A 15194-nucleotide genomic window follows, 5' to 3' on the forward strand; every position below is an offset into this window, starting at 1 on the left:
ATGACGGAAAACAGTTTATGCACACACTTGAATGTAATAGGCATATTATTTCCTCATTTTTGGTTGGTTTTTATAGTTGGTGGGATCATTATGAAATATTCTTTTTAGATCTGTAGCTAGGACTTCATTGGAGTGGCAAAGTTCATTGGCAGATGAAGTTCTGGATGATCGTGTAACGAACTGCTTGGAAGAGGTTACAGAGAAGCACGCAAAAGACTGAAAATTTAGAGGAGACTGTGAAGTACATGATGTAGTTACTATTTCTACAGTTCAAACACTACTATAGTAATTGGAGGTGGTCTGGGTAACACACTATCAAGTTGAGCAGTAGGTGGAAAATACTATAGATGCAGCGGCTAGGCATGACTGTGTGTCTGTACATTTGATTAAAGTGTTGAAACTAATTGTTGTACTGAAGTGACTGCAAATGTTGGGCTCTGAGCGCTATGGGACTTAACATCTGAGGTCATCAGTCCCCTAGAACTTAGAACTACTTAAACCTAACTAACCTAAGGACATCACACACATCCATGCCCAAGGCAGTATTCGAACCTGCGACCATAGCAGCCGCGCGGTTCCGGAATGAAGCGCCTAGAACCGCTCGGCCACCGCGGCCGGCCTGCAAATGTTGATTTACTATATATGCGTGGTATAAAGTTGGTTGTGAACTCCATTCTTTCGGGGAATTGTATTGTCACTTCTTTCTATATACAGAGTAGCGTAGCGAGATTTTACCCTAACCTGTCCAACGACAGGCCTACCTTTACGATTAGCCACACTTCGCCCCCAATAAATTTTAAGCTAGGATTCTTTGGGATTCAGAAGAAGCGTGTATGAAGCTGCTACCAGTGGTAGTCAACAAGCCGAAACCATCGAACATAACCCAACTTCTGATTCAGCGCACCATGGGTCTGGGGAAAAAGCTACACAACATCACTTTGACGACATATTCGTTCTAGTGGCTGAGTGCAAATAACGCATCTGCTATTGTATTTCAGAAGAATTTAGGCGTATGCCACTAGCATGTGCAAAAAATGCCAGCTACTCCAAAACCAATTTACTGTGCTTGTCATCGATATTACTACACGTGGGAATTGGTGAAAAGTTATTACTCGTCAGCGCTTACGTTATCCCTGATAGCAAAGGAGAACTGACCAAACTTTGTGCCCAGTCATTTTAAAATGACATCCAAACACGACCTCTAACAGCACGCTACTAAGCAAATTAGCAATCCAGTAACTCTTACATGAATTTTATACACGTGTTGTCACGCTTACTGTGACGTTATCAATTAAAATATTTACTATTTCCACCTCTTTGAGTCTTCACGATTCGAGATAACTACTGCTGCAGCTGGTTATTTATCTCAAAAAAATGCCATCGTCCGGTAAGATGATCTACAGCGGAGCGCGTCAAATTACTGCGAAAAACTTAAGAGTACATCAACACACGTATTAAATATTTACCGTAGCTGCTATTAATCTTACTTACGTTAAGTACCGACTTAACAAAATATCTCAAACATTAAATGCCAACTTGTCAGTTTTTACGAGAGTTCCGATTGTAACAGTAACAGCTATAATTTTATTATAAACCAGCGATAGCACAGATGTAAACAAAAAAAAAAACAAAAAAAGAGGGGAGATGGTGCAATATACTTACGCTGTACATTGTTTTGAAGCCAGTGTGGGCGGGGCTTGCCGCCATCTTACATAGGCCAAAACATCAGCAGACTACTGTTTGCGATTGCTTCTTGTTCTTTATTTCTGTCAAGTGCACTCATCAGCTGTTTTAAATACCGAAAATTACAGTGCTTACGTGAATAACACGGTGTAAGAAACTAAATTTCGAACGTTTTTCTGTTCTTCAATCTGTATTTGCTGGGGTAATACGACACATTTGGCCTCGTTAAAGTCGCTTGTTTTTTGTTGAAATGAAATGTCTCGAATAACCTAGAAGAGAAGGATGTGATATCCAAAGCATGCTTTGGTAATGTATTTTTTTTCAATTTTACTGTGTTCGTATCGATAGCAAATGAAGCAGGAGCGTCGAAACCATTGCTTGTTTGCTTACTGTTACTGATTATTGTTCGTTATAATTTCAGGTTTCAACTCGTAAGCACACATTTGATGTTCACGATTCCAAAAAAACTTACCTACGTGTTCTCTGTTAGCGCATAAACGTGTGCAATGAGAAAAGAAACAAGGCATGCTAACAAATCTTGTGCATATCAACAAAGAGAACGCTTACTGAAATGTCAAAGAAACAAAACTGCACAGGGGTATACCTCCATGCAGAATAGAGTTCTTGTTTTATTACATTGTCAGTGCAATAGTCTAACTGTAGTTTACACATCTTCTCACTTTGAAACCTTACTTATGATGCATCATCATTCAGTGTTTGTCCACTAAGCAATTTACAACGTTAAAAAAAAGAAAAAGATAATTTTTAAACATCTTCCAGCGTTATGGAATGCTATAAGTGTGGTTAAGGGAGTGGTCTCAAACGCTTAAGATTCTATAAAATGGGTATTTTGCTTTAACACGTGTGTAAAAAATTTTTTAAAGTAATGATAGCCTAACCTATGTAACATGTAGGCCTACCTTTCCAACAGTATCCTATTTGCTTCTTTTCCCGGAATATTCTTCGCCAGTAACTCCTGCCAGTTTTTCAGGAAGGACCAGAGATAGCAGAACTGGTATGCTATTTTGTCTAAAACTGTCTTAGTGAGACCGTGGCTGTGTACAATCAACGTAGGCTGATTCTTACAAAGAAGACAACCAGCCACTATTATAGTGGCTGGTTGCTGTCTTCTTCTTTGTAAGAACTGGTATGTCTGTCTACTTTCATCATCTGCTTGAATTTCATTTTGAGGTTTTCAGGCGTATACCACGCTTCGTGACGTACCAATAGCAAGTTAGTTAATTAGTTAGTTTCATGTTCCATGTATCATTTGCATGATATATCGTAATGATGTGGAAGAATCATTATACACCGAAGCGCCAAAGAAACTGCTATAGGCATGCACATTCAAATAGAAAGATATGTAAATAGGCAAACATGACGCTGCGGTGAGCAACGCCTATATAAGACAGCAAATGTCTGGCGCAGTTGTTAGATCGGTTACTGCTGCTACAATCGCAGGTTATCAAGATTTAAGTGAGTCTGAACGTGGTGTTATAGTGGCCACAAGAGCGATGGGACACAGCATCTCCAACGTAGCGATGAAGTGGGATTTTTCCATACGACCATTTCACGACTGTACCGTGAATATCAGGAATGCGGCAAAACATCAGATCTTCGACATCGCTGCGGCCGGAAAAAGATCCTGCAAGAGCGGGACCAACGACGACTGAAGAGAATCGTTCAACGTGACTGAAGAGCAACCCTTTCTCAAATTGCTGAAGATTTCAATGCTCGTCAATCAACAAGTGTCAGCGTGTGAACCATTCAACGGAACATCATCGGTACGGGATTTCGGAGCCGAAGGCACACTCGTGTACCCTTGATGACTGCACGGCACAAGCCTTTACGCCTCGCCTGGGCTCGTCAACAACCGACATTGGACTGTTGATGACTGCAAACATTTTGCTTGGTCGGACGAGTCTCGTTTCAAATTGTATCGAGCGGATGGACGTGTACGGGTATGGAGACAACCTCATGAATCCATAGACCCTGAACGTCAGCAGGGAACTGTTCAAGCTGGTGGAGGCTCTGTAATCGTGTGGGACATGTGCAGTTAGACTGATATGGACCCCTGGTACTCCTAGATACGACTCTGACAGGTGACATGTTCGTAAGCATCTTGTCTGATCACCTGCATCCATTCATGTCCATTGTGCATTGCGACGTTCTAGAGCAATTCCAATAGGACAATGCGACACCGCACACATCCATAACTGCTACAGAGTGGCTCCAGGAACCCTCTTCTGAGTTTCAAAACTTCCGCTGGACACCAAACTTCCCAGACATAATCATTACTGAGCCTATCTGAGATGCCTTGCAACGTGCTGTTCAGAAGAGAACCCCGCCGCCTCGTACCCTTACGGATTTATGGACAGGCCTGGAGGACTCATGGTGTCAGTTTCCTCCAGCACTACTTCAGACATTAGTGGAGTCCATGCCACGTCGTGCTGCGGCATTTCTGTGTGCTCGCGAGAGGCCTACACGATATTGGGCAAGTGTACCAGTTTCTTTGGCTCTTCAGCGTATATTCTCCTTCACTATTGACAACAGTCTGCCAACGCTGGGGTAACTTTACGATACCGTGACTTTAGAAATCACGTGGTTCGAGGCGAGATAATCGTCGAGATATGCTCAGAGCACATTCTCATCTGGCAAGGATGTTCCTTGGAGGCTGTTCTATAGAGAGCGGAAAAGGCGAAATCCGAGGGCGCAACATCAGGTGAACAAGTGCGTACGGCATGACTTCCCAACTCACCCCCAGTATAGTGTTTTCGTCTGCCCAGCACAGTGCGGACGGGAGTTGTCGTAGAGTAGTATCACCTCTACGCAGTCTTCCTGCTATTTGTTCTTGGACTGCGTCTGCAAGACATCTCAGTTGTTGACAATGGAAGTCAGCAGCGATGGCTGCACCTCGGGCAGGCAATTCGTATTACAGCACACCGTCTCTCTTCCCCGAGGTGCATCACGTTATCTTTTGGATGCGTACAGGTCTTTGTACAGAGAGTTGCTCCTTTTTCTGGGCTCATCTATTCCTTTCTTTACCTTATGGTAGCACAAAGACACCATTTCTCGTCGACAGTAGGGATGCAGGATAGTAATGGTAGGTAGTTTTCACGAGCCAGTTGATGACTAGCAAGCAGAGATGCACGTATAATCAATCACTGAATTTCATGATTTTGGCTTAGAGCATGCGGGATCCACACATCTGCTTTTTGAACCTTCGCCATTGCATGCAAATGCCGCACAATGGTGGGATGATCACAGCCCATCACATTAGACATTTCTCGAGTACACTGACGTGTATTAATGCTTTTAAATGATCTTCATCGAACTCCGAAGGTCTTGGGTGAACGTTGTGAGTCAATAATGTCAAAACGACCCTCCTTAAACCGAGAAAACAATTTTCTTGCCGTTCTCTATCCAGTGGCATTATCCTCACACACGGTGCAAGTGTTTCCAGCTGCCTCCGCTGCTGTCACCCCTCTATTGAACTCAAGCAGAATATGTCGGAAATGTTCAGATTTCTTCACTTGGCACTCCATTTTCTAGTGTACACAGCTCCACTATTTCCGAATGACAAAATGACTATATGTCAAGTCAAATAGCAACACTAAACTACAAATAAAAAAGACAATGGATAAATAAACCCACAGCAATCGGAATACCGACATGCAAAACAAAAGCTATACGAACTTACACTATATGATCAAAAGTATCCGGACACCTGGCTGAAAACGATTTAAAAGTTCGTGGCGCCCTCCATCGGCAATGCTGGAATTCAGTATGGTGTTGGCCCATCCTTAGCCTTGATGACAGCTTCCACTCGCGCAGGCATACATTCAGTCAGGTCTTGGAATGGTTCTTGGGGGATGACGGCCTATTCTTCACGGAGTACTGCACTGAGGAGAGGTAGCGATGTCGATAGGTGAGGCCTGGCACAAAGGCGGCGTTCCAAACCATCCCAAAGGTGAAACTTCCTGGCAGATTAAAACTGTGTGCCCGACCGAGACTCGAACTCTGGACCTTTGCCTTTCGCGGGCAAGTGCTCTACCAACTGAGCTACCGAAGCGCGACTCACGCCCGGTACTCACAGCTTTACTTCTGCCAGTACCTCGTCTCCTACCTTCCAAACTTTACAGAAGCTCTCCTGCGAACCTTGCAGAACTAGCACTCCTGAAAGAAAGGATATTGTGGAGACATGGCTTAGCCACAGCCTGGGGCATGTTTCCAGAATGAGATTTTCACTCTGCAGCGGAGTGTGCGCTCATATGAAACTTCCTGGCAGATTAAAACTGTGTGCCCGACCGAGACTCGAACTCGGGAACTTTGCCTTTCGCGGGCAAGTGCTCTACCAACTGAGCTACCGAAGCACGACTCACGCCCAGTACTCACAGCTTTACTTCTGCCAGTACCTCGTCTGCTACCTTCCAAACTTTACAGAAGCTCTCCTGCGAACCTTGCAGAACTAGCACTCCTGAAAGAAAGGATATTGTGGAGACATGGCTTAGCCACAGCCTGGGGGATGTTTCCAGAATGAGATTTGCACTCTGCAGCGGAGTGTGCGCTGATATGAAACTTCCTGGCAGATTAAAACTGTGTGCCCGACCGAGACTCGAACTCGGGACCTTTGCCTTTCGCGGGCAAGTGCTCTACCAACTGAGCTACCGAAGCACGACTCACGCCCGGTACTCACAGCTTTACTTCTGCCAGTACCTCGTCTCCTACCTTCCAGACTTGACAGAAGCTCTCCTGCGAACCTTGCAGAACTAGCACTCCTGAAAGAAAGGATATTGTGGAGACATGGCTTAGCCACAGCCTGGGGGATGTTTCCAGAATGAGATTTTCACTCTGCAGCGGAGTGCGCGCTGATATGAAACTTCTTGGCAGATTAAAACTGTGTGCCCGACTGAGACTCGAACTCGGGACCTTTGCCTTTCGCGGGCAAGTGCTCTACCAACTGAGCTACCCCCCAGGCTGTGGCTAAGTCATGTCTCCACAATATCCTTTCTTTCTGGAGTGCTAGTTCTGCAAGGTTCGCAGGAGAGCTTCTGTAAAGTTTGGAAGGTAGGAGACGGATACTGGCAGAAGTAAAGCTGTCAGTACCGGGCGTGAGTCGTACTTCGGTAGCGCAGTTGGTAGAGCACTTGCCCGCGAAAGGCAAAGGTCCCGAGTTCGAGTCTCGGTCGGGCACACAGTTTTAATCTGCCAGGAAGTTTCATATCAGCGCACACTCCGCTGCAGAGTGAAAATCTCATTCTGGAAACATCCCGAAGGTGTTCTAGAGAATTCAGTTGAGGACTCTGTGCAGACCAGTCCATTACAGAGATGTTGTTACCATGTAGCCACTCCTCCACAGGCCATGCATTATGAACAGGTGCTCGATCGTGTCGAAAGGTGCAATCGCCATCCACGAATTGCTCTTCAACAGTGGGAAGCAAGAAGGTGCTTAAAACATCAATGCAGGCCTGTTCCGTGTTAGCACCACGCAAAACAACAGTGGGTACAAGCTCCCTCCACGAAAAACACGACTACACCATAACACCACAGCCTCCGAATTTTACTGTTCACACTACACACGCTGGTACATCACGTTGACCGGTCATTCGTCATACACACACCCTGCCATCGGCTCGCCACATTGTGTACCGTGCTTCGTCGTTCCATACGGCGTTGTCCCAGTGTTCAGTCGTCCAATGTTTACGTTCCTTACACCAAGCGAGGCGTATGAGCAGCCTCTCGACCATGAAATTCAAGCTTTCTCACCTCCCGCCAAACTGTTGTAGTACTTACAGTGTATTCTTTTGCAGTTTGGAATTTCTGTGTGTTGGTCTGGATAGATGTGTGCCTATTACACATTACGACCCTCTTCAACTGTTGGCGGTTTGTCAGTCAACAGACGAGGTCGGCGTGTACGCTTTCCGCTGTAGGTGACACTTCATATTTCCACTTTATTGTTGTTGTTGTGGTCTTCAGTCCTGAGACTGGTTTGATGCAGCTCTCCATGCTACCCTATCCTGTGCAAGCTTCATCTCCCAGTACCTACTGCAACCTACATCTTTCTGAATCTGCTTAGTGTATTCATCTCTTGGTCTCCCTCTGCGATTTTTACCCTCCACGCTGCCCTCCGATGCTAAATTTGTGATCCCTTGATGCCTCAGAACATGTCCTACTAACCGGTCCCTTCTTCTTGTCAAGTTGTGCCACAAACTCCTCCCCAATTCTATTCAATACTCCATCATTAGTTACGTGATCTACCCATCTAATGTTCAGCATTCTTCTGTAGCACCACATTTCCATAGCTTCTATTCTTTTCTTGTCCAAACTAGTTATCGTCCATGTTTCACTTCCATACATGGCTACACTCCATACAAATACTTTCAGAAACGACTTCCTGACACTTAAATCTATACCCGATGTTAACAAATTTCTCTTCTTCAGAAACGCTTTCCATGCCATTGCCAGTCTGCATTTTATATCTTCTCTACTTCGACCATCATCAGTTATTTTGCTCCCCAAATAGCAAAACTCCTTTACTACTTTAAGTGTCTCATTTCCTAATCTAATACCCTCAGCATCACCCGACTTAATTCGACTACATTCCATTATCCTCGTTTTGCTTTTGTTGATGTTCATCTTATATCCTCCTCTCAAGACACTGTCCATTCCATTCAGCTGCTCGTCCAGGTCCTTTGCTGTCTCTGACAGAATTACAATGTCATCGGAAAACCTCAAAGTTTTTATTTCTTCTCCATGGATTTTAATACCTACTCCGAATTTGCCTTTTGTTTCCTTTCTGCTTGCTCAATATACAGATTCAATAACATCAGGGAGAGGCTACAACCCTGTCTCACTCCCTTCCCAACCGCTGCTTCCCTTTCATGCCCCTCGACTCTTATAACTGCCATCTGGTTTCTGTACAAGTTGTAAATAGCCTTTCGCTCTCTGTATTTTACCCATGCCACCTTTAGAATTTGAAAGAGGTTATTCCGGTCAACATTGTCAAACGCTTTCTCTAAGTGCACAAATGCTAGAAACGTTCAAAATGTTCAAATTGCTCTGAGCACTATGGGACTTAACACCTGAGGTCATCAGTCCCCTAGAACTTAGAACTACTTAAACCTAACTAACCTAAGGACATCACACACATCCATGCCGGAGGCAGGATAGGATTCGAACCTGCGACCGTAGCAGTCGCGCGGTTCCGGACTGAGCGCCTAGAACCGCGAGACCACCGCGGCCGGCTGCTAGAAACGTATATTTGCCTTTCCTTAATCTTTCTTCTAAGATAAGTCGTAAGGTCAGTATTGCCTCACGTGTTCCAATATTTCTACGGAATCCAAACTGATCTTCCCCGAGGTCGACTTCTACCAGTTTTTCCATTCGTCTGTAAAGAATTCGTGTTAGTATTTTGCAGCTGTGACTTATTAAACTGATAGTTCGGTAATTTTCACATCTGTCAACACCTGCTTTCTTTGGGATTGGAATTGGAATTGTTTTTTTATCACATCGGAATGGGATGTTTAGAAGTGTGGAAATTTTGCGTACAGGCGTATGACACATGTGACACCCAATCACCTGACCATGTTCGAAGTCCGTTAGTTTCGTAGAGCGCCCAATTCTACTCTGTCACGATGTCTAGTGACTACTGAGGTCGCTGATACGGAGTACCTGGCAGTAGGCGGCAGCACAATGCACCTAATGTGAAAAACGTATTTTTGGGTGGTGGGGGGAGGGGGGAGGGTGTCAGGATACTTTTTTATCACAAAGTGTATGAACCAACCTAATATTTGGGCACGAACAGCACCTGTGCAGCGTCCTCTACACGTTGCAAGCATCAGTGGTGGCCAGAACACTGTTCTGTGTAGTTGTGAGTGCATCATGTCGGAGCTAAGAGAGTTCCAACGTGGAACATGTTGGTGCACTTGTGGTGGGTGTTTACACAACCATGGGAGACGAACAAGTTTTCGGTGTTTCAAGGGGCGCTGCGTCCCCTTATCGAAGATTTACACCGCAAACAGTGAAAGCAGGAAAATGTTATCCACCAAGTTACGACGCAGTCGAAAGTGTGTGTTTGGTCGTCGTGACGGAGGTCGTTAATGACTGTAACGAAAAATAAAAGGACGACAGCTCCAAAGTCACTACAGAACTGAATGTCGCACTCGCAGACCCTGCCAAAACATCTCGAAGAGAGCTCCAGAAGTTGGGAATTGCAGGGCGAGCTAGGGTTTAAAACCTATCATCAGTAATGCAAAGTTCCGTAACTGGAGAACGTGGCGCCAAAGCTACAAAACCTAGACTATGGAATAATAGAATAAAGGCTCTTGGTTGGACGAATCTTATTCCACACTGTTTACATCTTCTGGCCGAGTTTACATCCCAATAGTGAAACATTGCGAGCATTAAGTGATTATTTGGGCGGCCATATCGTGTTACTGCATGGTCGCCATGGTTAATCTCCAAGGCTGCATTATTGCCAAGGATTATGTGGCCATTTTGGAAGATCAGATCCCTCGCATGGTACTATGGGCGTTCAATAAGTAATACACTACTGGCCATTAAAATTGCTATACCAAGAAGAAATGCAGATGATAAACGGGTATTCATTGGACAAATGTATTATACTAGAACTGACATGTGATTACAATTTCACGCAATTTGGGTGCATAGATCCTGAGAAATCAGTACCCAGAACAACCATCTCTGGCCGTAATAACGGCTTTGATACGCCTGGGCATTGAGTCAAACAGAGCTTGGATTGCGTGTGCAGGTGCAGCTGACGATGCAGCTTCAACACGATACCACAGTTCATCAAGAGTAGAGACTGGCGTATTGTGAAGACCCAGTTGTTCGGCCACGATTGATCAGACGTTTTCAATTAGTGAGAGATCTGGAGAATGTGCTGTCCAGGGCAGCAGTCGAACATTTTCTGTATCCAGAAAGACCCGTACAGGACCTGCAACATGCGGTCGTGCATTATCCTGCTGAAATCTAGGGTTTCGCAGTGATCGAGTGAAGGGTAGAGCCACGGGTCGTAACACATCTGAAATGTAACGTCCACTGTTCAAAGTGCCATCAATGCGAACAAGAGGTGACCGAGACGTGTAACCAATGGCACCCCATATCATCACGCCGGGTGATACGCCAGTATGGCGATGACGCATACACGCTTCCAATGTGCGTTCACCGCGATGTCGCCAAACACGGATGCGACCATCATGATGCTGTAAACAGAACCTGGATTCATCCGAAAAACGACGTTTTGCCATTCGTGCACCCAGGTTCGTCGTTGAGTACACCATCGCAGGCGCTCCTGTCTGTGATGCAGCGTCGAGGGTAACCGTAGCTCTGATCTCCGAGCTGATAGTCCATGCTGTTGCAAACGTCGTCGAACTGTTCGTGAAGATGATTGTTGTATTGCAAACGTCCCCATCTGTTGACTCAGGAATCGAGACGTGGCTGCACGATCCGTTACAGCCACGCGGATAAGATGCCTGTCATCTCGACTGCTAGTGATACGAGGCCGTTGGGATGCACCACGGCGTTCCGTATTACCCTCCTGAACCCACCGATTCCATATTCAGCTAACTGTCATTGGATCTCGACGAACGCGAGCAGCAATGTCGCGATACGATAAACCGCAATCGCGATAGGCTACAATCCTACCTTTATCAAAGTCGGAGACGTTATGGTACGCATTTCTCCTCCTTACACGAGGCATCACAACAACGTTTCAGCAGGCAACACCGGTCAACTGCTGTTTGTGTATGAGAAATCGGTTGGAAACTTTCCTCATGTCAGCACGTTGTAGGTGCCGCCACCGGCGCCAACCTTGTGTGAATGCTCTGAAAAGCATCTGCTTCCTGTCGGTTCAATTTCGCGTCTGTAGCACGTCATCTTCGTGGTGTAGCAGTTTTAATGGCCAGTAGTGTACAAAACTTATTTCTGAAAGCAAGTTGGGTAATCAGGACTCCAATAGACCTAATTATTCCCCATTCTTCTGGCTACAGAACCCTGTTTTTCAACATGATATCAGTTCAATTCGGCGATCTTATGCCACCTTACTGAGAAGGGTTGTATGCCCGCATGGTACCACTCTACTAGTCGACGCTGGAACCTCATAATGCTCAAGAAATTCCGCACAGGTTGTCGCTCGTCGCTCTCTATGATCTTCTGTTAGTTGGCGATGATCCCAGTGGGCACACACCTTTGCGTACCCCAACTGCTGGATGATGGTCGTTGTAGTGCTATGACGATGATGATGTTTGGTTTGTGGGCCGCTCAACTGCTCGGTTATCAGCGGACATACAAATTCCCAACCTTTACTCAGTCCAATCTCGCCACTTTCATGGATGGTGATGAAATGATGAGGACGACACAAATACATCTACATCTACATAGAGACTCCGCAATCCACCATACGGTGCGTGGCGGAGGGTACCTCGTACCACAACTAGCATCTTCACTCCCTGTTCCAAACAGAACGAGGGAAAAAATGACTGCCTATATGCCTCTGTACGAGCCCTAATCTCACTTATCTTATCTTTGTGGTCTTTCCGCGAAATGTAAGTTGGCGGCAGTAAAATTGTACTGCAGTCAGCCTCAAATGCTGGTTCTCTAAATTTCCTCAGTAGTGATTCACGAAAAGAACGCCTCCTTTCCTCTAGAGACTCCCACCCGAGTTCCTGAAGCATTTCCGTAACACTCGCGTCATGATCAAACCTACCAGTAACAAATCTAGCAGCCCGCCTCTGAATTGCTTCTATGTCCTCCCACAATCCGACCTGATAGGGATCCCAAACGCTGGAGCGGTACTCAAGAATAGGTCGTATTAGTGTTTTATAAGCGGTCTCCTTTACAGATGAACCACATCTTCCCAAATCCTACGAATGAACCGAAGACGACTATCCACCTTCCCCAGAACTGCCATTACATGCTTGTCCCACTTCATATCGCTCTCTAGTGTTACGCCCAAATATTTAATCGACGTGACTGTGTCAAGCGCTACACTGCTAATGGAGTATTCAAACATTACGGGATTCTTTTTCCTATTCATCTGCATTAATTTACATTTATATGTATTTAGAGTTAGCTGCCATTCTTTACACCTATCACAAAACCTGTCCAAGTCATCTTGTATCATCCTACAGTCACTCAACGACGACACCTTCCCGTACACCACAGCATCATCAGCAAACAGCTGCACATTGCTATCCACCCTATCCAAAAGATCATTTATGTAGATAGAAAACAACAGCGGACCTACCACACTTTCCTGGTGCACTCCAGATGATACCTTCACCTCCGATGAACACTCACCATCGAGGACAATGTACTAGGTTTCCGGAAGTCAAGGAATATGGCATCCATCTGATACCCATCATCCGTGGTTCGCAAGATATCATGTGGAAAAAGGGCCCAGTCATGTCGAGACAGGTTTCCCTGACCCCGCCGCGAATCGAACCTGGGCCCCCATGCTCAGGAAGCGAGAACGCGACCACGAGACCACGTGGTGCTATGTATAGGGCGCCAGCAATGGTGGACGGGTGTGTCAGCACTACGACAGGGACGTCCACTTGAGCAGCGAGGTGATTGATGGTGATCCGTTGATCACCTCGGGTGAATTGTGATCCGTTGATCACCTCGAGTGAGTGTGTCCTCACGTTCCAACACTGCAGAAGTGACAGCTGTGTGCGGCCGGCCGGCACGCGAGTGATCAGACAGGTTTGCACAACCTCGTTGCGATGATGACAGACACCTCGCCCAACGAGTCGCCGTGCTTTTGTCCACTGCCAGGTCTCCGTAGACATTCTGCAAGCGCCTATGAACATTGACGATGCTCTGGTTTTCCACCAAAAGAAAATAACAGCTCTCTGCTTGGAATGAACCTCCGTTACAACCCCATTTTGTAGGTTACATACAGCGTCGCCACCTATCGGAACTTACAGGGTGATTCAAAAAGAATACCACAACTTTAGGAATTTAAAACTCTGCAACGACAAAAGGCAGAGCTAAGCACTATCTGTCGGCGAATTAAGGGAGCTATAAAGTTTCATTTAGTTGTACATTTGTTCGCTTGAGGCGCTGTTGACTAGGCGTCAGCGTCAGTTGATGCTAAGATGGCGACCGCTCAACAGAAAGCTTTTTGTGTTATTGAGTACGGCAGAAGTGAATCGACGACAGTTGTTCAGCTTGCATTTCGAACGAAGTATGGTGTTAAACCTCCTGATAGGTGGTGTATTAAACGTTGGTATAAACAGTTTACAGAGAATGGGTGTTTGTGCAAAGGGAAAAGTTCTGGACGGCCGAGAACGAGTGATGAAAATGTAGCACGCATCCAGCAAGCATTTTTTCGCAGCCCTGGAAAATCGACTCGCAGAGCTAGCAGAGAGCTGCAAATTCCACAATCAACTGTATGGAGAGTCCTACAAAAAAGGTTAGTTATGAAACCTTATAGTCTGAAATTGGTTCAAGCACTACCTGAACGTCAACTACCCGAGGCGATGGATCGGCCGCCAGGCAGCCCATGACAGAGCACTTCATCACTGGCCTCCAAGAAGCCCTGATCTTACCCCCTGCGATTTTTTCTTATGGGGGTATGTTAAGGATATGGTGTTTCGGCCACCTCTCCCAGCCACCATTGATGATTTGAAACGAAAAATAACAGCAGCTACCCAAACTGTTACGCCTGATATGCTACAGAGAGTGTGGAACGAGTTGGAGTATCGGGTTGATATTGCTCCAGTATCTGGAGGGAGCCATATTGAACATCTCTGAACTTGTTTTTGAGTGAAAAAAAACCTTTTTAAATACTCTTTGTAATGATGTATAACAGAAGGTTATATTATGTTTCTTTCATTAAATACACATTTTTAAAGTTGTGTTATTCCTTTTGAATCACCCTGTACTACAGGGGCTGCAGCAGAAATATTTCACGACGGCGCACAACGGATTTCGCATTTTTTAGCAGAAATTGGCCGAGAAAAAGTGTTTCATTAGTTATTGAACGTCCCTCGTACAGTGTTTGTTCTCCGGTGGTGATGCTGTGTTCGGAGACGAAAGCTCTCATCGTCCAGAACTGGTTTTCTAACCACGAGGCTCAATCGCCACATCTTCTCTGGCCACCACACACACCAGATCCGAGAGGTATTCAGTCTTTGTGGCCTATTTTGGAGAGAAGGGTGCGCGATCGCCACCCACCTCTACATCTACATCTAAATTTATACTACGCAAACCACCCAACGGTGTGTGGCGGAGGGCACTTTACGTGCCACTGCCATTACCTCCCTTTCCTGTTCCAGTCGCGTATGGTTCGCGGGAAGAACGACTGGCTGAAAACCTCCGAGTGCGCTCGAATCTCTCTAATTTTACATTCGTGATCTCCTCGGGAGGTATAAGTAGGGGGAAGCAATATATTCGATACCTCATCCAGAAACGCACCCTCTCGAAACCTGGACAGCAAGCTACACCGCGATGCAGAGCGCCTCTCTTGCAGAGTCTGCCACTTGAGT

The 15194-nt window shown here is 45.7% G+C and overlaps 1 protein-coding gene across 1 annotated transcript in view; it reads left to right on the top strand.

Moving 5' to 3' along the window:
- The window catches only part of LOC126106642 (NPC intracellular cholesterol transporter 2 homolog a-like), a 101976-nt gene that overhangs the window by 46501 nt on the left and 40281 nt on the right, over window positions 1-15194 (top strand). The gene's annotated exons all lie outside the window — the stretch shown is intronic.

This window comes from Schistocerca cancellata, chromosome 10 (assembly GCF_023864275.1).
Source record: "Schistocerca cancellata isolate TAMUIC-IGC-003103 chromosome 10, iqSchCanc2.1, whole genome shotgun sequence".
Taxonomy (NCBI): Eukaryota; Metazoa; Arthropoda; class Insecta; order Orthoptera; family Acrididae; genus Schistocerca; species Schistocerca cancellata.